We start from the raw sequence: 26696 nt of genomic DNA on the forward strand, positions 1-26696 counted from the left end.
AAAACTACCTAGTCATTGCCTTTCAAATATTCAAATTTGACAACTATGGAAAATGACATTATTGGATCAAAACTCCTAATTGTTGACATGAAATGTATTGAAATTTTTTATTAAACCTTTCTAAACCTTCTTAGACTCTCTAAGCCATAAATTCCTATTACATCTTTTTGTTGGTCCTAAGGTCCTTACTAGGCCCTTTAGGACAAATTACAAACTTGTTACATTTCTCATCATAAAAAGCCATAATGGACTTCAATACATCATATTTTATTGTTCCTTCACTCCTAAGACCTTCAAAAGTCTTTACTGGCTTCATTGAGTCCTTTGGTCTTCTAAGTGCACCTGCACCATGCTCCCCAAAATGAAAAAACTCTTGTCCCAAGAGTTTGGTTTGAGTTTGCCTCCATCAACTGATCAATGTCTCCTCATTGGTTGATCTCCTAATGTGATATTTTTCCTGCCATCACCTGCACTCACTTTGCCAAAAGTATTAGAATGAAAACAAAATGTATTTGACCCTTTTTTTGGATTAGACTGTTGCTTTCCTGCCCCATCTGATTTTGCTGCTTCATAGTGGTTTGCTGGTTGTTGCACCACCTGAACATGTTCTCCCTTCATCTGACCTTGAAATGGACACTTGATAGTGCCTATTTGAACATAGTTTAAGTCCCAATCAACTGCTCTTTTAGGACTGATATGCTACTCTATCGTAACAAAAAATTTAGCACCTTGGGTTTGTTGCCCCCAACTAGTGTCATACTCATCTCTACCCTGCTCATTCAATGGAATGTTGCTTCCAAAACACATCACCATCTTGTCATTACTCCTGTAATCCAGAGGTTGTAACTTATATTTTTGTCCACCCTTATGCACAATGTAGGCATTTGAGTAACCATCATGAAGAGTTCTTCTTGCCCATTGCCATGGTCTACCCAAAATTATATGTCCACAACTCATAGGTATGATATCACACATTACCTGATCATGATAGGGACCAATTAAAAAATTAGCAAGAGCTCTCTTTCTAACCTCCACATTCAACACTTGATCAACCCAAGTGGCCTTGTAAGGGTTAGGATGATCTACTATTGTCAATCCTAGCTTAGTCACCATATCAAATGAAACCAAATTCTTATGTGAACCAGAATCTATAATCAATTGACATAATTTACCCTTGCTCAAGCAATATGTTCTGAAAATGTTCACCTTTGGTTCTTGTATTTGCTCACCTTGTCTCATCATTAGGAATTCTCCCCTTGTCTTTGGATATGCTAGCACTGGTCCACCGTCTTCCTTATTTTCTTCTTCTTGTGTCAAACCCACTCTTCTATTAGAAAATGAAATCTCTGATTTGTTTATGTTTCAATCATCTCTTTTTAGGACTTTAATTTGTTTCAATTTCAACATTTATATGCCTATGTTGTTGTGTTCATGTTATATATATATATATATATATATATATATATATATATATATATATATATATATATATATATATATATATATATATATATATATATATATATATATATATATATATATATATATTATTGATCAAAAGGAAGTGCCCCATTTGTAAAAAAAATCAGACAAAGAATTATTTTATATGCCTTTAAAGATATTTTGGTAGATACTACCAAGAAGGAAAACTTGGCGGCTAACAAGATATCTTGTAAGGCACTAGAAAATAGTTCTTTGTCTGGTGTCTTTTTACAAATAGGAAACTTCCTTTTATCATTTCGATGCAATGACCTAGTAGACATATTAGACACTACAATTTATATATGATGACTGCAATTTGAACACTTATAAGTGTTCAAATTTCTCACTATCAAAAGAGGACATATCAGTGGCATTTGAATAATCAGATGCCACTGATATGGCCTTTTTGATAGTGAGCAATTTGAACACTTATGTGGCCTCTTTTGATAGCAATAAATATATGAGATCAATTCAAGTGATAAATGAGAAATATCACATCAAAAAAAAAACATATGAGATTTATAACAACACCATCAATTCATTGGAATATCCATCTAAGATACTTTGTCTCTCTAGTACATAGGCTTCCATCTAATCCACAAATATTGTAATGGACTTATTTCCATCTAATCTCAGAAGGTCGTGAAGCTTTGTTCCAATCCAATGCATCTCTTTTTCAATAGATGTGCACCTTTGTAACCTTCATTTCATGAAGATGAGGGTTCCACTCACCTTCATGAAATAGAAAACAATGGAGTTCTGAAAACATTATAAAATATGGCAGTAAGTCATTCTATAATCACATCACGGTTATATTGAAACTCAAAATCTACTCTTCAGAGGGCTCACAAAATATAAATGATCACTGACTCGATCAATTCTTCATTTGGGTATTAAATGGAGGAGGTGTCACAAATCCAACCCCAACAGACTGTGGCCTACTAGGGTCTGGCCTAGCAGCAATGTTTTCTTGGCTGGGAGGGGTTTGTAAGCAACTTGCTATTTAAGCAAGCAATGTCTGGTTGACACTTGAATCTATTTTCATGGTGTCTGAGGATCCTGGTGCAATCCCAACTTGCATAGTATTAATAGCTACAAAGGTTGGGGACTAGAGGTTCATCATTTCCATGAGAATTGGGTGTCGGATGGGTACAGTTTCTGTGACTGTGGCCACATCTTTCATTCTCTTTGCACGCTTGGCTGCCTTTTCAACTTTCATCCTCACCTTCTCAAGCTTTTCTTCTGCATCTTTATTTTCCTTCTCTTGTCTTTGAATGAACTTCTCTTGGGAATCCTGCAATTTTTTGGCCTATTTTTCCACCCTCATAGCCTCCTTTTCTATCACTTTTGCTTCACGTGGTGCCTTCCTTTGTCTCATATGTTCTTTCTTTCATTCTGCCAATTCCTCATCTCTTTTCCTTTCAGCCTCTTTATCTTTTTCCTTTTGAATGTACTCATCAGATGTCAAGATCTGTGACTAGCTACTAAGATGTAGCACCCCTTTCCTACCTCCATGTGAAGATTGATTCATTCTCTGCACCGAAAGTCTTAAGAATCTGGTGATTTGCCTTGGCACTTGCTACCCATCCTCTTGTGTACATGGCACAAACTCAGGTTCATCTTCACTTATGTAAATTTCGTCTTCACAATCAGTACCATCTTGCTACTCCCAGTTGACTACATTGGTGAAGTAATGTATCACATCTGTTGGATCAATTTCTGGTAGACTTAGCATGGAAAGGGTTACATCATCACAGTTGGCTTCTTCTTGGGTCCAGTCTGGTATGACAACTTGTGTTGGAAAAGACATACCTGCTGATGTACTTTCCAAAGCCTCATTTGGTTGGCTGGTTTGTGGGGGCAGACCCAGTTCGGTAGTTTGTGGTGTCAAACTTGTACCCTCAACCGTTGCTTGTGTTCTATTGTGGCATTCTACAAAATCTTGAATGTCTTCCTCATTAAAACCAGCCAACCATAAGCAAGCTTCCACTGCCATATACTCTGGTTCTTCATCCCTTGAAGAGGAATCGTGTTTTTGTTTGAACAGTTGGTTGTATATCAACTGCAACCTCAAATGCCTCACTTGGCCTCATATCATTCTACAATGCAGATCAGTTAAGTGGCCAAATCCCTATCCTATGGAAGCCACTAATTATATTAGTCGGTGGCAATGCCTGGGCAAAGGCCTTGCTCGCAAGAGTTGCCGACTCTTCCCTTCCAATTTCAATTTGTGGGTACTTTGACATCCATATGCTCCTTTGTTGTTTGAAATAATTCTTGAAAGGTGAGAATACAGAAACATCAAGTGACTACAATTTGTGGCTTGTATGAGCAGGAAGGGTTACCAAATTTATACCTATTCGCCTCGCTTCTTCAATTGTCTTGAAGGCTACGTGGCTGCCATGACCATCAAAGATCAGTAGGGCCCTACCTGAGGGTGAAATTCCACTAGGGACTGAACGTGAAAAATATTCCAACTAATTTAAGAACAACTCCTTTGTCATCCATGCATGTTCTTGGACTACTATGCATGCTCCTAGCTTGCAGTTTGCAATGTAGTTTTGGATATGCCTCTTAGATTTGAACAAATAAAACTCAGGAATGCTGAAACCACGTGCACTAACACATGCCAAAACAGTAATCCATGCTCTACTCTTGGAAATTAGGTGTGGCACACACCTCTGGCCCAATTTGGCTATCACTCATTCCATAATTCCTCCTAGCTTGCACACCAGTCTCATCACAATTCCAAATCTGACTGCTACCATAGTGATTGAGGTTGTACATTACCTCCAAGTTGTCATAGAAAGAGGAAACAATACAAGATCGAAGCATAATAGCCCTATCGAAGTCCACTCCTTCTGCTATTCTCATCATCAGATCAGGGTGCCTTCGTCTAAAACTTGCCCACCATGACCTCCCTGACATCCCATTTTTTAATGGATTAGGCCTATTCTCGGTAATTTGGGAAACGGTTGATTGAAGTTGACTGATTTGGAGATAGTGACCAATTTCAACCATGTCTTTGCACCATTGGACAACTTCATCCTCCTCTGCTGATAAAATGGTGCGTGGACCCCTCACAATCATGGTTGTGGCTCCCATCAGCCATGCCCTAACAGAGTCAATGGGGATACCATACTTGATTGATGTGCCTCTAAGAGACATGTTCTTGTCTTCTATGCATGATATTGCTTCTTTCATGTTAGATATGCTCCATTTTGGTTTGGGAACCTTTGAGGCCACCTGTACTTGTGGTGTTTCTGGAATAGGATTACAAGTTGCAGCAGAATGGTCATGTACAATAGTAGTTTCCACATCAGTTGCATTGTTAGGTGAATGGTCATCTACAACAAGAATCACTAGGTCTTCATTTTAGACAAAACTATCTTCATCAAGGAAGTGCATCCCACGAGTGACTCTAACTATTCAACGTCTAACACATATGTTTCCCTTTCTGTCTGGTGCCATTATGTTTAGTGAACCTACAACGATAAGGTACCAACGATAAAATTCAACTGTGTGTGCCTATATAAATATATATACAGAGACAGATGGGTATGTGCACAAATATGGTGGTCAGAAAAGTGGACACCACCCCAAAAAAACATGGAAAAACAAGCAGCGTGTACGTGGTTCTAAAATTTGAAATGACCACGTATGCGCTTAGGTTTGTTGTTCACAAGCCTAGAGAAGGTAGCACGTATGCACTGCTTTTAGGGAAAGTAGTGCGTATGCACTACCTCTAGGAAAATGAGCGTGAATGCGCTACTTATAGGAAAATGAACTAATGCGGGGTGCTTCAACTGGTTGTGTCCCTACCTACCCTATTGTTGTCGGTGGTGCTGTGGAAGTTGAAGCAATGGGTTCAAACCCCTACCGAGTTATGGCGTGTGTGGGGCAGCAGGAACTATAGTTTCCCACCCGCTAATGTTCCCCGCCCCTACTATTCATTGGCCGGGGGGGGTTAAGGGGGGGTTAACAAATGAACCTACGGTTCAGGGGGTCGATTCACTCATAATATACCAAGATTGTTCCAAATCCATGTCAGTCGGGTGTATTAAACCATAGGGATACCAAAGGATTTATGCACTAATAATCCCAAAAGAACCGCGTACATGGTGCCTATCAAAAAAAGTTGTTAAAAAAAAACTAGGTCTTATTTTCCCGTGAATAGCGTGTTTTTAGTTTGTTTTTCTTCATTTTCTCTCCTAAACTATGAATGGGGTGCTAGATTTCTCCTCCAGAAACTATGGATCGAGGTTAGTTTTTGTTAATTTTTGTCTTTCTTTCTTGTTTGTTCAATTTGTTTTACATTTTGAATTTAATTTCATTAATTTTGATTAGGTTTTTTCATTTTTTGTTTCAAAAACTAGATTCTTCTAATCCACAACAAGAACAACCAAAGGCACCTCCTAAAACCCACAAGATACACCCCCAATTCCTCCTTTTGATCGCACACCTGGAACACAGGAGCAATTAATTAATTATTTAGGACAAAATATGTCTAAAATCAATAGACTAATTGTTAAATTGAAAACATCCGAACTTGAGCATCATCAATCCCTCGCCACTAACCTAGAAACAATAGCTAGTGGTGTCATATTTGTTTCCACATAAATTACCAAATGGGGAAACTTAAGGGATAGGTGTCATCAATTCTATGCCGATGGGCTATCATGCGAGGGAGTAGAAAACAAAAATATTAGTAAACAACAAATATGTGCTCTTTTTGTTGATCCCAAAACTAGTCAGTCATTACCTCTTAATGCAAAGAGGTTTCCCATACATTTGTGTACCAATGTGCAGATGAAGAATCTTTTTTGGCAGAGGTGGTGGATGGTCTTTGATGATCCACCTTGTAATAATTATGAGGTGCCATTATATTTTTTTAGAAAAGTAAATTGTGAGTTTGTGCTCAATGTGCGCCCAAACTATTTTGACATGAGACAGTTCCATGGTAGAGGTGGTGGCTTTGCCCAAGATAGACCTGGAGCCCGTAGGCAATTACCTGTGGAGAGTCGTCACCCCCTAGCACCCAAACCCAAGGTGCATCAGGCTGTCCTAGTAGAGCTGAAAGAGTCGATGGAGCTACAAACTCTTCAGGAAGCCACAACATTGGTTGGTGCCATCATACAACATGGGACGTCATTAGCACACCCTATTGTATTGGATGATGAGCCATTAGTTGCTCCAGGCGGCAACAAAGAGCCCATCCAACATATGTGTGTCAGTTGCTCGGGGATAGATGATGTAGCCGATGCAGATGGATCCACATCTCATCCGTACATGATTTGCGGGAGTAGATGTCAGGCCCACAAAGTTGAGGATTTTGTGTTGACAGATGAGTTCATGGACATGGTGTTTTCCCATGAGCGACAGACACAGGTGTGTTGATTTGAATTCATAGCATTTTATTTATCAGTCACTTTAAATTTTAAATTACATAAATGAATTTTCATTTATACATCAATTTAAATTGAGACAAATAATATGCATTTCAGGATGCAACAGCGGTATCCCATACTCCTCCCCCAGTTACTACAGCTGCAACTTCGATGCCTGAGGTATAAATTTTGTAACATGTTAAAATAGAATAGTGCACTTTGAATTCAAAAAAATACAAGATATACTAACTATGTTTAATGCTTGGTCCAATTTTTGGTTTGTAGGTGTTGACAGGGGACCAAATGTCCCAGATTGATGACATCACGCTCTTAGCGATCGATTTTGGCCTACAAGGCTATACGGTATCATATTTTGTACAACCCTTTTTATGTATTGTTTTGATGGAATATGAAAGTTATTTCATTTTAGATTTTTAAAATTATGTTTAATATATTATCTGTACTAATATCTCATATTAATTTTGTTTTTTTAGGGTATCCCATCCGCATCTAGGGCTCGTCCTAAGAAAAAGAATTCTTGGAAGATGCCAAAACGTGGGAAGAAGGTAATTGAGCACATGTTTAGTTGTACAATTGTTTGAAAATGTTGAAATCAAGTATTAGTTGAGGTTTGTAGATTGATTAGTTTTTTTTGTCTATTTTACATGTACAACGACCATTGAGCTATGTTAATTTGTTGAATGCACCTGATTCGCCTATGGATCAAGAGAGGGTGGAGGTATGTAGCTCTACTTTATTTTCTTGATTTCATGATTATATTCACGCATACATGTGAACTTGTGATATATTATAATCTTATAATTTTTTCATACAGGAAATATCCATACCTATTTCATCAATGGCGAAACCCTCCTTTGTGCATTGGAGAAGAATCTCAGGATCCAGTACACTTTTGTTTGATATATTACATTATTTTTTTTTAACTTACAATACTTATCATTATATTAATTGTATTTAATCTTTGAACATTTTTTGTATAGGTAATAGCGACAATTTCTCCATCGATGGTGAGCCATCCTCAGTCCATTGGAGAAGCATCTCAAGAACAGGTACGTCATTGTTCTCTATATTATAGCTTTTAAGTGTTTTTGATATATTTATGTTAGTACATTGTATTAATTGTATATTTAATCTACAATAGACCGCTTCGCGGTACGGCCATAATGTGGATCCATTTAAGTATGTCTTCAAGAAAACTCCTAAGAGTGAAAAGGAGAGGAGAGCAAAGACATTAGCTCCAAGATCAGCTGATGAGGTAATCTACATTTCAATTGCAAAGGAATTATAGTTAAATGCATAGTTATGTTGTTAATTGTAAACTATTTTCTACAAAAGAATTCTAACTTGGCTTTGAATTGTGGTTTTGTAGCCATCTATAGAGCCGCATACTGCATTGAAGAGGCTTGATTTTGATGATCCACCACAAGTTTAGGATCATATAGTATTATTTTTGGTCATAGAATGACCAATACATGTAGATATATTCTACATTTTTAATGTATATCGATTTGGACATGTCATATGCCACATTTTTGTAATACTTGTATTGACTTGGCAGACATGCCTTTTATATATATATAAATGTCGATATTCGATCCAATAAATGTGTACTGAGTTCATTATTTTGTATTTGTTGTATTTTGTGGTTGTCCTTTTATAAATTTAATTGATCTTTTGCCTATGTAATCAACAATATGAATATAAATATGGAGGAAGGGAGAGGGAGAGAGAGAGAGGGAAGGAGGGAGAGGAAGAGAGAGAGAGAGAGAGAGAGGGGGGGAGAGAGAGGGGGGAGAGAGAGAGAGAGAGAGGGGGGGGGAGAGGAGGGAAGGAGGGAGAGAGGGGATGGAGGGAGAGAGAGAGGGGGGGGAGAGTAGGGGGAGGGAGAGAGAAGGAGGGTGGAGGGAGAGAGGAGGGGGGGCGGAAGGGAGGGAGGGAGAGAAGAAGGGGTATGGAGGAAGGGAGAGGGAGAGAGAGAGAGAGGGGGGAGAGTAGGGGGAGGGAGAGAGAAGGAGGGAATGAGGGAGAGGGAGAGAGGGAGAGAGAGAGAGGGGGAGGGAGGGAGAGGTACAGGGAGGGAGAGAGAGAGAGAGGGAGAGAGGGAGAGGGAGAGAGGGAGAGGAGAAGGAGGGGGGAGGGAGATGAATAGAGAGAGACCATAACACAATATGACCCTTAGAACATAATATGACCCCTAACAACATCTAAGGGGTCATAGGGTGTCCTAAGGTGTCATATGACACTATATTATCCCTTAGCACACCATAGGACCTATAACAACACCAAATAGTGTCCTAAGGGGTCATAGAACACCATATGGTGTTGTTATGGGTCATATGGTGTCCCGAGGGGTCATATGGCATCCTATGACCCTTTAGGACACCATATGGTGTTGTTATGGGTCGTATGGTGTTGGTATGGGTTGTATGGTGTCTTAAGGGGTCATATGGTGTACTAAGGGGTCACAGGACACCATATGACCTCTTAGGAAACAATATGACCTCTAATGACACCTAAGGGGCCATATGGTGGGCTAATAAAATGATATATTATTTAAAGTTATGAATAGAACATCATACAATAGAACATCAGCAGTTTAGTTTTGATATAGCTAAGTTAGACCATTGTCAGCATAAGAGAGACTCCAAGCGAACAAACGATGAGGCTTCGCTAAAAAGAAAGTGTAAGAGCTTGACCTAACCCTAAGAGTACTTCCTAAGATCTAAAACATATGATGCTCTTAAATTTCCAAGGTTATAGGACTGATCTCGATTGTGACTATAGGAATTACACACTTGATTTCTTTCATGGGTATGTACCGTTCCAAGTCTTTTGATAAGTGACAATCATCATATACTACCACTGCCATGCATACAACAAACTTTAATTTCTTTAGGTGACAGACGTTGTCTAACAACATGGGAACTCTCGCATACCCACCACTATCATTCTCCAAGACATCATCTGTGTTACTCTCCCTCTTTCTCTTCCTACCGGTTGTTTCCTTATGAAAAACATATTGCAGGTACTCTGACTCATCATTTTGCTTTGTTGACACTATTTTCCACATCTGCTCTGCTCATTAAAAACACATTCAAGAAGAATATTGTTGCAGGTTTCCTTGTTTGTCATGGTAATGCACCTGTGGTTCAATTTCAAACCCTATTCCTCCTATTCAATATACACACACAAATCCATCAATCAATTTTATTAGGAGAGCATACATGGTAAAAATCAAAGAGAAATTTGCAAACAAGAAATAAACTCACTTACTTCTATATAAGTGCAGACACAGTTGTAGTGGGATATGGAGGGAGGGAGGGAGGGAGAGAAGAAGAGAAAGAGGGATGGGGTATAAAGGAAGGCAGAAGGAGAGAGAGGGAGAGAGAGAGAGGGATGGTGTATGGAGGAACGGATAAGGGGAGAGAGGGAGGGATGGGGTATGGAGGAAGGGAGAAGGGGAGAGAGGGAGAGAGAGAGAGAGAGAAAGAGAGCGATGGGGTATGAGAGAGAGAGTGTGTGTGTGAGAGAAAGAGAGGCACCTTGTATGCGCTTGAGAGGGGGAGACAATACACTTATATGTGTATATATGTACTTAATATATTATATATTATTATTATATATATATATATATATATATTATACACACACCCAAAATTTAAATAAACTTAACGCGTACACGCTATTTATAGTAAAAATTGTGTGTACGCATTGTTTTTAGTAAAAAGAGTGTGTACACGCTTCTTAAACCATAAGTACCCCATACATGCTTTTTATACCAAAGTACCACGTATGCGCTTTTGATTGTTTAGGCTTGGAAATAGGCCTGGATGACAAAGCTACGGTTTGGAAGTTTGATTTCCCTCCATTTCTCTCATTTTTTTACGTGTTTTATTTTATCGACTTTGTCATCATCAGGTTTACACTTCATCAAGTGGGTATTTCTATAATCGCCATCATATTTTCACCCATCTTCTGAGCTTTCTAACCATATAACTTTTTTAAAATTTGAACAACAATAACGTATTATTATTGAATTTCTTTTACCAGTGTCTTCATAGTTCTCACAAACATAGGTGCACAATTTTTTTAATAACTTTTGATATACTTATCTAAATTTAAAAAAATTTATATATTATTGTAGTGCACTTTATTCTTTACAATTTAATAAAAAAAATTGTATTTTTCAATTTGTTTAGTGCAACTTATGCTTCGCGCACAAACAGGTACCTAATTTTCAAGATGTGCGCAATTGGAAAAATCATAAAAACAAAATAATCAACAAAAAATTACAAAAATATACACATCTTTTAGTTCTCACTCTTAACTATCTTTCTTCCAAAGTATTTGTCAAAATACTAAATCTAACTATGACTTTTTTGATGCGCACATCAGACACTATGTTATGTTTTTCAGAAAAAATCAGGGTCTGTTTTTCGTGCGTGAAGGATTTGACCCCCTTAATCTTATCCAATTTTGAAAAATTTTAGTAGTTTGGAAACTAGATTCAGAGTACTACAATATTTGTTCTTTGATTATCTTCATATCTTGAGTGGATGACTTTCAAATTTTGCCTCCAAGTTCAGGTTCACCTGATTTCAGAAAAAAGTCCACTTATACCCCCTTTTTTACCACCATCTTTGTGCACTTACCCTCTAATGTATTATGTAATTGAATTAGACGACATTATAAATTGAATCCCTTAAATAATTTAATTTAATCCCTAAAACAATGAAATTGAAGCCCATCAACCCAATTGAAACATTAATATTGTACCCTTAAAACTCTAAAACATTAAAAGTGAAATTGGAAACTCGTAAACAACGACATTGAATCCCTTAAACTATTAAATTGAAACCCTTCAATAATGAAATTTAAACCCTTAATCCCAATTGAAACAGTGAAATTGAAGCCCTTAAACCCTTAAACATTAACAATGAAATTGTAAACCCTTAATCAGTGAAATTGTAAACCCTTAAATAGTGAAATCGAATCTCTTAATCTGTTAAATTGAATCCATAAAACTGTTAAATTGATACCCTTAAGCCCAATTGAAACAATGAATTTGAAGCCCTTAAACACTTCAATGAAAGTGTAAACCCTTAAAAAATGAAATTATTTCCCTTAAATTGTTAAATTGAATCCCTTTAATGGTAAAATTGAAACCCTTAAACCACATTGAAATAGTGAAATTGAAGTACCCTTAAACCCTTAAACATTAATAGTGAAATTTAAACCCTTAATCCCTAACATAAACAATGAAATTGAAAACCCTTAACAATCAAATTCAATCCCTTAACCACTTAAATTGAAACTGTTTTACATTGTAACAAAAACCCATAAACCCATTATGGATAGTGAAATTGAAACCCTTCAACAGTAAAAGTGAAACACTTAAACAATGAAATCAAAACCATTAAACCCAATATTAAAAGTGAAATTCAAACTCTAAAATAGTTAAATTGAAACACTACAAAATTGATTTGGTGTAGCCAACTCAATGATCTACCTGGTTGAATTGAATCGCCAAAACAGTTAAATAGAAACCCATAAGCTGAAAATGAACAGTGAAATTGAATCCCTTTAACTGTTGAATTGAATCCCTTTTTTCCTTAATTGTTTGTATTTTTAGCTTTTCTCTTTATTTGTTATTTTATTCCTTTGGATCCAGCCTTGGTTTGTGTGCAATTTCCTCTCTCTCTCTCTCTCTCTCTCTCTCTCTCTCTCTCTCTCTCTCTCTCTCTCTCTCTCTCTCTCTCTTCTCTCTCTCTCTCTCTCCTCTCTCTCTCTCTCTCTCTCTCTCTCTCTCTCTCTCTCCCCTTCCTATCCTTATATTTGTCTTCATAGATCTGAAACATTCGATTTTTCTACTCCTTGAGCTTTCTATCATCCTGATGATGGATCATAGAGTGTAATCTAAAACGTTGATGCAAACAAATATACACAATCGAAACTAGAAGCGAGCACATTTACTAATATGGATTGTGGAAAACTAATATCTTTAAATAGAAACCCATAAACACAAAATGAACAGTGAAAATTAAACCCTTAAATAATGAAATTGAAACACTCACACAGTAAGCTCAAAACCATTAAACTGTATAGTAAAAGTAAAATTGAAACCCTTCAAACATAACATTAACAATGAAATTGGAAACCCTTTAAGCATAAAATTGAAATCCTTGATCCCTAACATAAATAGTGAAATTGGAAACCCTTTAACAGTAAAATTGAATCCCTTAAACACTTAAATTGAAACTAGTGTACATTGTAATGAAAACACATAAACCCATTATGGACAGAGAAATTGAAACTCTTCATGAGTAAAAGACAAACACTTAAATGGTGAAATTGAAACCATTAAACCCAATATTAAAAGTGAAATTGAAACCCCTAAACACTTGGATTAAAACCCATAATATTAACAGTTAAATTAAAATCATTCAACAATAAAGTTGAATCTCTTGAATGGTGAAATTAAAAACCTTAAACCCAATATTAACAATTAAAATTAAAAACCTTAAACAGTGAAGATGCAACTTGCAAGGCCAATATTAATCGTGATGCTTGAAATGAAATATTTTTTAATTCATAGGTCACTATTAAAATGCCAATGAAGCTATAATAGAGGAGTGGGATTCCCTTAGTTATGTGTATATGTTTATGAATACATAATGTAGTATTCAGAAACACAAAAACATGCACAAATGTCATAGAAGAAGCAAACAAAACAATGGAGGACATTAGAGTTAGAGAACAACAAAAAGCCAAAGGATAAACTACAAAATATAGAAAAAAAGACAAAAAGGACCACAATGGAATATGGTGGGCCTTAGTGAGGAAAAATTATCACCTAAGTCGAATGGGAGGTGTGTCATTCGCCTTACTATCATTTCCATTCGTCTCCTCAAACTTGGGTCAAAAGCTCCTACGAAAATTATGTTCTCCTTGCCATTTGTCTCCATACCTGCACTATGAGCACATGAGGAAGTAAATGCAAAACAAGGGGGGAAATGAAATCCAAAACATTTGTGACTATGGTTCAAAAACCAATGAATGCATAGAGAAAAGCATGCATTACCTGTTCATTTGGGTGACCACATTATGGTCCGAAGGTGTTTTTGTAGAGTCCCCTACCAAATACGTTGTTGTGTGAAAGTAGTCAAAGAGTTGAGAATATGCGGGATAGAAAAGAATGGAACATGGCTTAATTCATGAGGATTCATGCATATTGAATGGAATTATGCTCGATAAATGTGAGACTTAATGTACAATTAAGGCGAGGTGACACATAATTAATGCCACTACAAAGCAAGTTTGAAGGTGATGATGGGAAGTTTTTATGAAGGAGGTGGTAGATTGGGTGGCTATGTGGTGGAATTCCACGTGGCCACCCTGTTCACTATGGACGATAAGTTGTGTTGGTTGAGGGTATGATCAATGCCATGTTTTGATTGATGCACCAAAATGGCATAAAAAGGACATGTTGGACGAGTACGACCAAAAAATTTGGCAAATCGCTGAGTCATGGGGTAAAATTTTGATTTCGTGTAGCCAACTTAGCATTCTACCTAGCGGAGTTGAAAATTTTGTTTTTGGGTCCACGTGGCATGCCATGTGGATTGCTAAAGTTAGGGTGCACACATTATTTCTCCTCTCCCCTATCACATGGCGACAAACCGCTATCCTACAATAGTTGGCCGGTCCCATTTACTTTAATCTATGAGTATGCAAATTTTGTTTGATCTCATGACATATTTAATTAGTGTCACTAATCCTTTTACTTGAGAGATCTGATGCCATGTGTTTCTCTAGTATTTCCTTGCAAGGTATAAAATATTCATATTTGAATCTTGTGGGCAAGTGGGGACCATTGGATCTCAATGCCAATGAGTAGGAGAAATTAGATCTCTTTTCTTTTACAAGATTAAATTTCTAGATAGGGTTGACCAATTAATGACAATTGGCATGCCTTCGCAGTCTCACAAGGGTGACCAAGGTCCACCTTGATTCATCTGTGGGGAAGGAGGAAATATTGGATCTTGAAACATTTGATCTTTGACCATTGAAATAAAAAAGTGCTTATAAGAGTCACCTTGGTGATTATGTGCTATCCTTTTTTTTGCAAGCCCGCAGTGGTTTAGTGAAGGGTAAACTAGCTCCAGTGGAGTTATGGTGAGACATAATATTAATGGATAAAATCTTAGCACTGAGGCATATAGGGGCTTCCCACCCACTCATGAGGTTAAAATAGAAAGGCTAAATTACTTGTGAGGGTAGAGGGGAAGGTTTCACTTAAGGAATTTAAATACACGTGCATGCAAAATCCAAAGCATAAGAGACAAGATGGTAGACTTAGGAACATTTTGTAAAGTTCTTTGCTAGATTACAGATAATGCCTTAGGTAAAAAGGGTTGGTTATTTCATGACAATGATAGGTGCAAGTTATAACTAAGAATCTAGTAACCTACAAGAAATGATCAACACCAAATTAGAACATCTAGGCAAGCTCTAAAGATAAAAAGGGTTTAGGATGTATGCAACTTAGTAGGAATTTTACTCTAACAAACATGAAAACCTAGAAAAAATTTAGGGCACAAACATAAGTTATGTTTCCATTATAGGGATACTGGTATTCTAAGATAGAGCTTCATATGCAACATCAAGGAATAACCATGTGTGCTTAATGAAATATGGTCAAGTGAATGAATGAGATCTATAAAAACCTTTTGAGAAATTACATCTACTTCGATCTATATATGGAAAAAAAATTGGTTTCCGATCTATTTTGATTATTAGAACCTCGTATCAATATTTGAGGGATCTTTGTCTCTATAAGTATAGAATTAATGTCTTGGAAGTTGTCAAACCCTAGCTTTTATGAAGTAGAAAATGGCTTTCATGATGTGATTTTGTTTAATAAACCTAATCTTTGGCAATCTCCTATTATCACCTCACTTGATGTTCCACCAGTTAATGTTCCTTATATCCATGGCCTCAAATTCATCAGATAAGATGTTTAGACCATTCAAGGTCTTTTTTTCAAGGCCACTTGTTCTTGGCTCTCCTTTCTTAAAGCTGAGAAAAAAATGTAATTTGAGCAATCAAGATCTAGAATATTTCCAAGAGAATCTTGATATTCCATTTCATCATTCGCAACACAAATTTATTGTGTACTATAGTCATCCTTGGTTGAAATATTGAACCCCCATTTTCTAAAAACACCACTTGTAAATGATACAAAAGGTAAATGAGAGATAATTGCTTCATCCATCTTTGCAATCTTGGAGCAATAGGTTCCTAAGTCAATGAAAAAATTCAACATGTGATTTCTTCAAGTTGGCAAAAAAAAGCCACAAAAATAACTAATATAAATAATGTGTAGTCAAGGTGGTTGTCATTGAGGTTGTTGGGAACCAAGAGGAAGAGTTAGCATTGGAGGCTTACATATTCTTCTATGCGATTTATAGGGACATGTTGTTCCTCCTCACTTATGACTTGCATGTTTAGTTTATTTAGTTGGTTGATGACGAGGATTTATGTGTTGTCATATTTTTGGACACGGTTAATAAATCCCCTTCTCATTGATTATAATGCATAATTGATTTATCCTTACCCTACAGGATGGCAAGATCATTCTCTAATACCACTTGTAATGTCCCCTTTTGGGAGGACACTAAATCTTTCCCAATATACTTGTAAAATTATTGCACATTATCTATTTTTCAGTCTGGTGTGGCAATTTGGACATATTTAATTCAATGTTGTTTCCCTCTTTAAATACAGGTTTTCTATTTATATCAATCTAATATGTTGCATATACTCAGATGTGTGTGTGTAATGTTGCATATACTCAAGTGTGTGTGTGTGTGTGTGTGTGTGAATCCTTTCTATTCCATTAGGTCTGATTCTTTGGTTATTGATTTAATATTTCTTCTTCTTTTCCTTTGATACCTACTTTATTATTGTTCGCATATTTGTATTTGTGTTATGATCTCTTTGATAAATGTTCATTATACCATTCTTCATAATTTTATTATAATTTTGACTTAGGTTTATTCCTAAATATGCTTCTAATACTTTAGATATTTTGTTCTATTCCATGGATCCTTCGTTCTCAAATGAAAACTTCTCCAGTTTATATCTTCCAATGTGAGGGAGAGTTACATGTCTTCATCATGTATTCCCTTTGGAAAGAGACACACCTTTCACTCTTAGCACCCTTTAAAAGAGTGCAACTCTTTATTATTTCTACTCTTTGAAAGGGACACAACCTTTCACAATCAGCTTTGCACTCCTTTAAATCAGATCTACACTTTTGATTCCCAAATTATCCCCTTCAAATGAGGATCTCTTCTCCCTTTTATATCTCATGTTTGAGGGAGTCACAACTTTTCATTTCATGTCCTTTTCCCAATCATAAACTTAATTAGAATTTAATTATATCTAATTATATTTATATTTATATTTTATTATTATTATTTACCATTAAATTCTATTTTAAATTGGGGGAATTAGAGTCTACCCCACTCAATATTGCTTGTCCTAAAGCAATGGTCATTTTAACTAAATTTTCCCAATGCAAGGATTCCTAACTAACCCTTGAAGATTTGTAATCTTAAAACAAGTCTCTCTCATCAATTGTAATCATAAGAACTATGTTTTATTATTTCCTTGAGACAAACAAAGGTGAAATCCATATTCATTGAGAAGAGGATTAGAAGTCTGACACACATGTAAGGCTTTCATTGCAATATTGTTACCTAAATAAACTCATCTTTCTAGGCCAACAAAAAAAAAGAATTCACAATGATAGAAATCAGTAATCATAAATATTCATCTAGTAGATATGCCCAACACAGAGTATACACATAAAACACAGAGCATACACATGAAAATGTGAAGTATACATGAAGTAGACACATGGATATATTTAGATTCAAGCATACACATTTAGAGGTAGTTTACTTGGTCCACAAGAAGCCATGAGGGCGTCACTAGCTAGGCATAATCATATCATGTGCATTTATATTGGGGGGTTTAATATCACAAAAATGAGGGTAATAGGGGGGTTTTAAATTTGGGCTATTAAAAATATAATATTTGGCGCAAATAGGGGGATTTTAATTTAGGTTATGTATTGGGAGGGGGTGGAAAAAAATATTCTAGAGCAATATTTTTTGAAAATAGGGAGATTCTTTAGTATGCCATGAATGCACATGATATAACCCAAGTTCACTAAGTGAATCTCCCATGCAAGAAGCAAAAACATCCAACCAAGAGCAGATTCATCCCTTGGGCCAATCAATCCATCATTTTACCCACAAGAGGCAAGAGTGTCCAACCAAGACCAAAACCATCTCTCAGAGTAACTAATCCACAAGAGGCAAGAGCATCCATTTAGGACTACAACAGTCTCTTGGGATAATTCACTTTATCCACAAGAGGCAAGAGCATCCAACTAGGAACAAAACCATCTCTTGGGCCAATTCACTTTATCCACAAGAGGTAGGAGCATTCGACTAGGATTGGAACCATCTCTTGGGCCAATTCACTTTTTTCTAGAAGAGGTAGGAGCATCCAACTAGGACTAGAACCATCTCTTGGGCCAACTCAATTTATCCACAAGAGGCAAGGGCATTCAATCAAGATTAGAACCATCTCTTGGGCCAATTCACTTTATCCACAAGAGGCAGGAGCATCCAACTAGGACCAGAACCATCTCTTGGGGTAATGATCATTCGATAATAAATCTCTTCCATAAGTCTTCTATAAAGTTTTTCATAATATGATCATAAGATTGTCATAAAGTATCTACAACCTCTTCTCAAAAGTTTGTTACAGTCTCTTCATATACTTCACCTTAGATCTCCATAATATTCTCTCTTTATCTAGTGTATATATTATATATTGTTGGATATTAGAGTTGTTGGAATGTGATGTTGTCATTGATGTCAACATATTCTTGTGTTCTTGTGCTTCAGTGTTGCAGAGAGTTGGTATATTGCAGATATGCTGATGTGGATTTAAGGATTTAGAGATTAGTATCTTCAGTTGATTCAACATGAGTTTCAGTGATCTAAAAGATGATTTGATCAAGTTATGTGGTCTTGTGTGATGACTGGTTTTTCTATTGGTTCTATATTGCAGAGTTGTGATTTCTAGTTTGTATTGCTCTAGAATTGATTCATTATGTTGAGAAGGTTTTGGAGAGTGTTTGAGGCATTCATGTGTTTCCTCAGTTCGAGTGGTTCATGATTTGAAACTTCACAAGCATATCTTTCAGTTAGTTATGTTGGTGTTCTTGAGCTTTGGAAGGGAGAAGGTGATGATTCTAGTAATCCAAATTGTTGTGGAGGAATTCACATTGCTTGTTGGTGTTTCTAGATTGTGTTCTATTCGTGTAATTGCTAGTTTGCATTTATGGTTGTGCACGTTATTGAATATTTCATTGGTCTGGTGGTATTCTTCGCGATATAGGACTTTTTGGCTGACCCGATGGTTCTTGCGTGTTGCGGATGATCTTGGCCTGATATTTAATGGTGTTGCATGTTCGAGGTTTTAATTCAAGTCCATGCTATGTCCTTGACAACATTGTATTGGTCTGTATATGGATTTATGTATCATGTGATATAATTTTGTAATTAGGTCTTATGAGTTGAGTCGACCTTGAAAGTAAGGTTGATGATTTGTATAAATAAGTGTAATAATCATGTAAGATGTGTGTCTATGTTATGTCTACATTCTTTGAGAGTGTTGTATGTGTGAACAAGCAAATTGATCTGTCAAAAGAGTGTTAAAGTGAAGTCGAGTGTTGTAGAGCAGACAGTGTGCTTAACCAGAACAATGATTAGACATTTGGAGATGCTATTATTTCAGTTCATGTAAGTCAGATTGGTGTTTGAGCTTTGTCACACAGTGAGCTCTAGGTAGTGTGTCTGAATGCATGTGCATTCCCCATTGTAATATTATACATACTATTATAGAATCATATTTTGGGTAGTTTCTTGTCGTGGTTTTTCCCTTAACCAAGTTTTTCACATCTAGAATCTGTGTGTTATGTGTGTTTTTTATTAGGATAAACAAGTTTTGAGGGGACCAGAAACCCTGTACAACAGGTTTTGAAGGGACCTGACACCCTCAGATTTTTCAGGGGTCCGGAACCACCAAAGTAATATTGCAGACAGATCCCACAAAGCTAAACAACAACAAAGCCACGGTCATATAGGAACATGTGACATTAGAGGCTGCAAAACATAGTAGCCAAAGCGAAACAATCGCCAACCAAACACAAAAGATAGACAATGCTAACCAGACTGGCAACAATAACAAATCTAAACCATCTTATAGATCTGAGAAATAGAAAGCGAGGGTTTATCTGGTACTCCCAGCCAAAAAATAGGGTTTCCCCAGACTCCCCTATCTTGTAACAGAGTCTCTAGCTCACCAACAACAATACCTGATCCTAACCAAAAACACAAACTAGCCAAACTAGGCCCTTGAAAATTGCCAGCATCCAGCCTGTCCAAGAAAGAAGCAAAAAACCAAGGGTTTTTCTAGACTCCCTCAACCATGAAAGTGGGTTTTAAGAGGCGTCCACAACCCAAAAACATAGAGTTTTTCCAGACTCCCTTAACCCTAAGCGTGGGTTTAACAAAAGTCCCACAACTAGACTTGAAAGGAACATACATAAAAGGGTTAATCCAGGTACCCTTAACCATGAGTATGGCTTTAACAAGGCTCCCACAACTAGCCAAAGCCCAGTCTTCAAAAAAATAGCTAAAAGGACCAATCAGTGAAACAGGGTTTTGAGAAGGAACCCAAAACCAAGTACAATAGACATCAAGAGGGTTTTGACTGGCTCCCTCAACCCATAAAATAGACTGGGAGACATGGATCAGAAAGGGATCCCAAACCTTTCTATGAGGCACAATATGAGAGAAATGATAGGCAACCTCAGCCAACCACACAAACAATAGACACTGAAAAGTTTCTTCACCCCCTCTCTCCACCTCCATAGGAGAAAAGGCCACCTCGATAGGACAAGGAAGGAAGCAGACTGGTAGCCAAGAAAGTCTAGTCATAGAAGGTAGAAGTCGAACCACTCACCCACACCTAGACTCCACCTCAATAGAAGAAAGGGCCTCCTCAATAAGGCAAGGAGAAGAGTAGACCGTTAGCCCAAACACACCTTTCACTGCCCATCACAGAAGAAACCTCTCCGCCTCTAAAGGAAAATCTCCCACAACAGACAGAGCACAATGAAGCCATAGAAGAAGAGCAGAAAAAACCCTCTTCACAGAGGAAACGAGAAAGGAACTAAGGGTTTGCTTGAAACAAAGGCCGAAGAAAACCATCCAAACCAACACCCAGCCAAGGGCCCCAACCAAGCCCATATCGATGCATCCCCAAACCGCAACAAGTCTACAACGCCAGTAGAGAACAATAGATAAAAGAAAGGAAGGCGAAAGAGGGGGGCAAAAACCACAAACTGCTCCCATAACAGCTTCGTCCCACACAACACCTCCCGCCCTTCCTCGTTCGTCCCCATCCACACCCACAACAACGACCAAAAAAGGAAACGGGGCACCGAAAATCGGCTAGCGTTGGACAAAGTCAGCAGAGACATCAACGACCATAAAACCCAGGGGAACAACAAACCAAACCTTTCCATCATCATCATCGTCCTCAGACTTGGCTTCTTCCTCTCCACAAGAAACCCTCAAACCACCGCTCCTGCCTCTCTGGCCTCTCCCACTTCCACTCATTTCAAACTAATATAAAATGTGTTATGTGTGTTGTTGATGTGGTGCCTTTGTTATTGTTTTTCTTGACTAGATATAAAGTTGAGGTTCATTTGTTTTATGAAAACAGATTCACCCCACTCTCTTAGTTTTCCTGCATTGTTGTTGCCAACAATTGGTATCAGAGCCATATCATTTGGAAGAATCTTGACCGCTTGAGGAGATCGGGGATGACAACTATTGTTTTCAAGAAAGATAGTCCAAGATTTGATGGAACTAATTACACCATATGGAAGAATCGGATGGAGTGTCACTTGAAATGTCTTGGAGAGAATTATTGGAAGATCACAAAGAATGTCTACAATGTTCCTCTGAATGGTCCTATTACTGCAAATGAGATCAAGGATAATAAACATAACATAAGAGCCAAAGAAGCATTGTTGAGTTCCTTGGCTGATTTAGAGATGACTAATGTGATGGGATTGCAGACTACTTGTGAGATTTGGGAGAAGTTAGAAACCTTGTATGAAGGAGACAAACATGTGAAAGTTGCTAAATTGTAGAGCTTGAAAGGAAAGTATGAGTTGTTGAGAATGAGAGAAGATGAGAATAATTTATCTTTTATGGCCAAACAAAGTGATCTTGTACTAAACATCAGATGTGTTGGTGGAATCATTGAAGCAGATGAGATTGTAGCTAAAGTGTTGAGATCCTTGTCTCCTACTTACAAACACAAAGTTGCTTCTATTGATGAGATCTAGACTGTGACAACTATGACAAGAGAAATGTTCGTTGGTAAGCTTGTTGCTTTTGAATTAAGTGAACTTGGAGATTCACATGACAAAACTGAGATTGCATTTAAAGCTACTATATCTGAGAACAGAAGTATGATTCAGGAGAGAGTCCAACAAGGGTTTCCAAATATGAAAGAGAAATGAGAGAGATGGAAGAACAGGAAAGAGAATTGGAAGAGCTTGAAGCACTTATTGCAAGAAGACTGCCAAAGGGAGCCAATAAGTATGAAGGGAAGTTACCTTTGAAAAAAAAAATTATGCAATAAGATAGGACATTTTTCTTCTAGGTGTCCAGAAAGAGTAGAAAGAGTGTCAATGTATGATAAGTCTTACAAGCCTAATCACAAATATAGACATTAGAATAATTGTTATTATGTTGTTGATGAAGGTGTAACAGATGATGAGACTCAAAAAGGGAATTCAAAAGATGAATTTGTATTCATTTCTATCAAGGAAGATGATCTGGTACTTGTTGATTCTATAAGCTGCATTGTTGAAGAGAAATCCTTGGCTACTATGATTGAAGAGAAAGATGAATGGGTGATTGACAGTGCTTGTTCATATCACATGACAGGTGATAAAGGTAAATTTGTAAATATGGAGAAGTATGATGGCGATGTAGTAAGATTTGAAGACAACAAAGTTTGTGTAATCTATGGTAGAGGTTCTATTTCTCTTGATGGTAAGCATAATACTGATGATGTTTTATATGATGAAGGTTTGAAGCATAATCTTTTGAGTGTTTGACATATGGTTGATAAGGGATATGATTTACAATTCAAGAATGGGAAATGTAAGATCTTGAATAGCTCTGGTATAGAAATTGCATCAGGAACTAGAACTAAAGGTAATATCTTTCATTTGAATGATGGTGAGAAAAGCTGTTTGATTTCTTATATTGATGAAAGTTGGTTGTGGCATAGGAGGATGTGTCATGTTAATTTTGACTATATGGTTAAGATAAGTTATACTCAAGCTATTAGAGATTTGCCTAAGATAGTGAAGCCTACTAATTCGGTATGTAAAGAATGTCAATTGGGAAAGAAAACAAGAATTTTATTTCAAAGCAAACAATATACATCTTTAATGGGATATTAGATCTTGTGCATACTGATTTATGTGGTCCTTCTAGGGTGAGAAGCTTCTGGGGTGACAGATACTTTATGTTGCTGATTAATGACTATTCTAGAATGATGTGGGTCACTTTTCTAAGGGAGAAATTTGAAGCACTGGAGAAATTCAAAATATTCAAAGTTAGGGTGGAGACAGAGATACGATTGAAGCTGAAGTATCTAAGATCTGACAGAGGAGGAGAATTTACTTCCTATGAGTTTAATTCCTTTTGTGAAGAGGACAAAATCAGGAGACAAACATCTACTTCGCGAACCCCTCAGCAAAATGGAGTTGTTGAAAGGAATAATAGAACTATTTTGAATGTTTCTAGGACTATGATGATTGAAGGAAATGTTCTGCATATCTATTGGAGAGAAGTTGTTAGCACTGTTGTGTACGCATTCAACTAGGTGTATATACAAGGTGATTCTGGTAAGACCCCTTATGAGTTATGGTTTGGTCATGTTCCTATAGTTAGATATTTCAAAATCTTTAGAAGCAAATGTTATATCAAAAGAGATGAGGATATAGAAAAATTTGATGCAAGATGTGATGAAGGAATCTTTTTGGGATATTCTACTAAGAGCAAGGTCTACCGGTGTTACAACAAAAGAGAAAAATAGTGGAACGTACAAATGTGAAGGTTGATGAGTGTCATGAGAAACAAATCAGATCATGTAGATATGAATCAAATGACCAAGATGTTAATTCAAAGCAAGTGCAAACTCAATTCATAAAATAGAGTGATCTGGAAGAGTCAGTAAATCCATATGTTGTTGGCGGTGAAGAAGTTCAAGAGACTGAAAATCAAAACAATCAAAAGACCCCTAGGTATGTAATATTAAATCATTTAGAGAATCAAACTATTGGTGATAAAAATAAAGGTGTGATGACTAGGAGAAAATTTTCTGCGAAGAGACATGTTTGATTTCCAAGATTGAGCCTAAAGATGTTGTTGAAGCTTGTAAAGATGAAAATTGGTTAAAAACTATGGAAGAAGAGTTAAATCAGATTGGGAAGAAAAATACATGGGAACTTGTTTTGAGACCTAAAGACAAGAATGTAATTGGTACTAAATGGGTATTCAGGAATAAATTGAATGAAGATGCAGAAGTTGTTAGAAACAAAGAAAGACTGGTATGTAAAGGATCTTCACAAATGGAGGATATTAATTTTGAGGAGACATTTTCTCCAGTAGCTAGAATTGAAGCTATTAGATTATTTCTTGCATTTTCTACATAAGAATTTCAAAGTATATCAGATGGATATGAAGTCAAACTTTTTGAATAGTGAGTTGGAAGAAGAAGTCTACAGTGAACAACTAGATGGATTTTCTTTGACGGATGAAGGAGACATGGTATGCAAATTGAAGAAAGCATTGTATGGACTTAAACAAGCCCCTAGAGTTTTGATATGCCCGATTGGACAAGTATTTGATGAAGTTGGGATTGTATAAAGGTACTGTTGATAGTAATTTATACTTCAAGATTGATAATGATAACATTTTGATTGTTGAAGTTTTTGTTGATATTATTTTTAGAGGAGATAATGATTTGAGTAAGTTTGTTGATGATATGAAAAAAGAGTTTGAGATGTCTACGATAGGTGAGATGAAATTCTTTTCGGGATTGAAAATTACACAGACTAACAAAGGCATTTTCATATCTCAATCAATGTATGTGAAGGAATTGTTGAAGAAGTTTGGGTTAGGTGATTCCAAACCTATTGGAACTCCTATGATAACTGGTTGCAAGATGACTAAAGATGATGAATCTCCAAAGGCTAATAAGAATTTGTATAGATCTATGATTAGTGGACTTCTATATTTGACTCAGACTAGACCAGACATTATGAATTTTGTATGTCTTGTTGCAAGATTCCAGGCTGATCCTAAGGAAAGTTATGTTACTAATATAAAAAGGATATTCAGATATTTGAAGGGAATAATTGATTATGGTCTATGGTATCCGAAGAATAATGATTTCATTTTAAGTGCTTATATAGATGTTGACTGGGCAGGTGATGTTGATGACCAGAAGAGCACTACAAGTGGTTCATTGTTTTTGGGAAAGAAGTTGGTTTCTTGGGCAAGTAACTAGCAAGATGCTATTTCTTTATCTACTGCAGGAGTTAAATACATTGCTACTACTAGCAATTGTACTCAGGTAATTTGGATGAAGAAGATGTTGAAGTATATTAGAGTTGTTTATAATGAGCCCACTATTATATATTGTGACTATTCAAGTACTATCAATATATCTAAGAATTTGGTGTTGCATTCCAAGAAAAAACATATATCAATCAAGTTTCATTTCTTGAGAGAGAAGGTGAATGAGAAAGAAGTCAAATTGGAGTATGTATCTACAAAGGAACAAATTGCAGATAGCTTTACAAAGCCTTTGCCTGCAAATACATTTGTATATCTGAGAGAGAAGTTAGGGGTGATTGTCCCTCCTGATGTGAACTAGATGCATTAAGTTGCATCATTCCAATGGACTTCATATTCTTATCATGATATCTGGATTGATGAGTGGGTTCTGCTACTTAAGGGGAGTAGTTAGTGTTGTAGTTCAGGTATTCAGATTTGAGATTTTTTAGTAAGGGGGAGAGAATAATGTTTTGCTTATGTACCTTTTGCATTGATGTCAAAGGGGGAGAGAAGCATGTGAAAAAATGTCTTATCTATCTAACGTAGAGAGCTATGTGTGCATGATTCCAGGGGGAGATTGTTGGAGTTGATTTCTTTCTTTGCATTGATTATTTTTCACATTCATATGTTACCATCAATGCCAAAGGGGTAGATTGTTGGATATTAGTGTTGTTGGAATGTGTTGTTGTCAGTGATGCCAACATATTCATGTGTTCTTGTTCTTCGATGTTGCAGAGAGTTGGTATATTACAAACATGTTGATGTGGATCTAAGGATTTAGAGATTAGTATCTTCAGTTGATTCAACATGAGTTTATTGATTTAGAAGGTGATTTGATCAAGTTATGTGGTCTGGTGTGATGACTGGTTTTTATGTTGGTTCTGTATTGTAGAGTTGTGATTTCTGGTTTGTATTGCTCCGGAATTGATTCATTATGTTGAGCAGATTTTGGAGAGTGTTTGGTACAATCCTGCGTGTCCTAAGTTTGAGTGGTTCATGATTTGAA

General features: G+C 36.6%; 1 pseudogene; it reads right to left on the reverse strand.

The window, feature by feature from the left end:
• Window positions 1–3145: 3145 nt before the first annotated feature.
• The window catches only part of LOC131063922 (eukaryotic translation initiation factor 3 subunit B-like), a 42631-nt pseudogene continuing 19080 nt past the window's right edge, over window positions 3146–26696 (reverse strand).

The sequence above is a fragment of the Cryptomeria japonica genome, chromosome 11 (genome assembly GCF_030272615.1).
Source record: "Cryptomeria japonica chromosome 11, Sugi_1.0, whole genome shotgun sequence".
In the NCBI taxonomy this organism is placed as follows: domain Eukaryota; kingdom Viridiplantae; phylum Streptophyta; class Pinopsida; order Cupressales; family Cupressaceae; genus Cryptomeria; species Cryptomeria japonica.